At 36.5% G+C, this 2,653-nt stretch overlaps 1 pseudogene; it reads left to right on the top strand.

Annotated features, from left to right (window-relative positions):
• Positions 1 to 573: 573 nt before the first annotated feature.
• On the top strand, positions 574 to 2,299 carry LOC142614850 (hydroquinone glucosyltransferase-like; annotated as a pseudogene).
• Positions 2,300 to 2,653: the final 354 nt, after the last annotated feature.

Raw genomic sequence — 2,653 nt, 5'->3', positions numbered from 1 at the left:
CTGCTTTTATGCCAACGAAAAAATAACAAATAAATATAGTATAATACTCAACGCCACACCTCTCTTTGGGTTTAGTGAGGGAAAAGTTTTAGGATCCTATGAGAAGTTGAAACATAGTGAAATGATTTTTTTTATTTTCACATTTATAGTAAATTTTACTATAAATTTAATGTGTGAACTTTATCATGAATGTAAGGAAGAGAATATAATATTCATTGTGTAATTGTGTCTATGTTATCCCAAAATAAAAATTCCGAGGATCACTTAAAAAAATTATAACTTTTATTCCACGTATTCATGTGGTTAATAAAAGTCAAAATAATGAATTTATGTAAAAATAATAAATAACTAATCATTATTTGTTACATAATAAAATTGTTGCTTATGACTATTTATGTGCTATTAAAATATTCTCCCACAATTGTTTCCAAGAACTCGAAGTAATCTAATACCATTCCCAAGTCCTAATATCTATATAACCAAGCAAACTCACGAGTCATAACCATAAAAATCATAGTATTCTCTCTCAAAACCCATATCTTCAAAACATTACTATTGATACATATTGTCCAAATGGAACAAAAACCTCACATAGCTATTCGATCTACCAAGTGCAGGGATGGGGCATCTCATCCCTTTTGTGGAGTTTGCCAAGCTATTTGTTCTTCACCACGACTTCCACATCACATGTATCATTCCGGTATTTGGGTCTCCACCCAAAGCCATGAAAGAAGTCCTCGAAGCCTTGCCCACCAGCATAGACCATGTCTTTCTTCCTCCAGTGAGCTCTGATGGCCTTGAAAGCTTACATCCTGAAGTCCAAATTGCTGTTACCATGACTCGTTCACTGCCATCTCTTCCTGAAGTGTTAAAGTCGACTCGAGTTACAGCTTTGGTCGTTGATATCTTTGGGATGGATGCACTACATGTTGCTAAGGAACTAAACATCCCACCTTACAATTATTTCCTGGCAAATGCTTTTTCGTTGTCATTACTTTCGCATTTGACAAAGATAGATGAGACAGTTTCATGCGAGTATAGAGACCTACCAGAACCATTAAAACTCCCAGGGTGCATACCTATTCACAGTAGAGATCTTCCAGACCCAATTCAAGATCGAACGGGTGAGTTTTACAAAATGTTTTTTTCCTAGCGAAAATGGGCTGCGATTAGCTGAGGGTATTATCCTCAATACTTTCATGGAATTGGAAGAAAGTGCTGTAAAAGCATTGTTAGAAGAAGAAGCTAAAAATCTCTCACTTTATCCAATTGGACCCATCACTCGAACTGGTTCAAATTCAAGCAATCAGGTTGAAGGGTCAGTCTGCTTAAGATGGTTGGACAATCAGCAACATGGCTCTGTCCTATTTGTTTGTTTTGGGAGTGGTGGAACCCTTTCATATGAACAAATTGTTGAGCTTTGTGGAGCCTAGTTTATGTTTAATCTAGTTGACAACCTGACCTGACCCGAATAATGTTGCGTGGATGTATAAAGCGCAGTTTTTTGTAATTAGAGTTTTGTATAGTCGGTTTTGAGAGAGGAAAAAGAACTGCAGCCACACTTTATATTTTTCATTGATAATAGTGAAATTCCTGCAACTCCATGGATGTAGGCAAATTGCCGAACTACATAAATACTGTCTTGTGTGTGTGGTTATTTTCTTTGGCGTGTGTTTTCTCTATTTTTGTTTCTCACAGGTTTAGAAATTCGTTGAAATTCCCTATACAAATTAATGAGCTAGCCCTTGGATTGGATCTGAGTGGTCATAAGTTCTTATGGGTTTTGAGAAGCCCGAATAATAAATCTAGTGTTGCATACCTTAGTGACCAAACCCATGACAACAACCCACTTGCTTTCTTACCGAAAGGGTTTGTGGAGAGGACCAAAGGACAAGGTCTTGTAGTGCCCTTTTGGGCACCACAAATCCAAGTCCTTAGCCACAGCTCCACGGGTGGGTTCTTAACTCATTGCGGTTGGAATTCGATCCTAGAGAGTATCACGCATGGCATACCATTAATTACATGGCCACTTTTTGCAAAACAAAGACTGAATGCAGTTTTATTGGATGAGGATCTAAAAGTGGCACTGAGACCAAAAGCTAACGAGAAAGGCCTAATGGACCGAGAGGAAATTGCTAAAGTCATAAAGGGTCTAATGGTCAGAGTGGAGGGCAAGAAAGTTAAGAGCCATATGAAAGGCCTAAAAATTGCTGCTGAGAAAGCACTTAGTGCAGATAGGTCTTCTACAGAGGCACTCGCTGAGTTCGCATCCTATTGCACAAATCAACCTAGCTTTTAGGACATGATATGTGTGTGTGTGTATATATATATATATATATAGTGCGTGAATGTTTGTAATAAACAATACTCATATTTTTGGGTTATATTTGTTGCACAACTTGAAAATCATGATTTCAAGTAATGTTTTCGTATTTTTTCTTTTAGCCTATGTAAAATTATGTTAAATAATTTGTGTAATGAACATTGTGTTTTGTGACTTTTGTCACTGGTTGTTCTACTTTTAGTCCTTGTCGCTTGTCATTGGTTTTTGAGTAGTATTGTTTATTACACAAGTAGTTTTACACTCAAAAGAAATTGATTGAAAATGTTTTAGTACGTGTGACTTGTCATTGGTTTTTGAGTAATATTTATT

This window comes from Castanea sativa, chromosome 11 (genome assembly GCF_040712315.1).
Source record: "Castanea sativa cultivar Marrone di Chiusa Pesio chromosome 11, ASM4071231v1".
Taxonomy (NCBI): Eukaryota; Viridiplantae; Streptophyta; class Magnoliopsida; order Fagales; family Fagaceae; genus Castanea; species Castanea sativa.
Note: the sequence above shows the minus strand (reverse complement) of the source record. Positions and strands in the feature narration are given on the sequence as shown.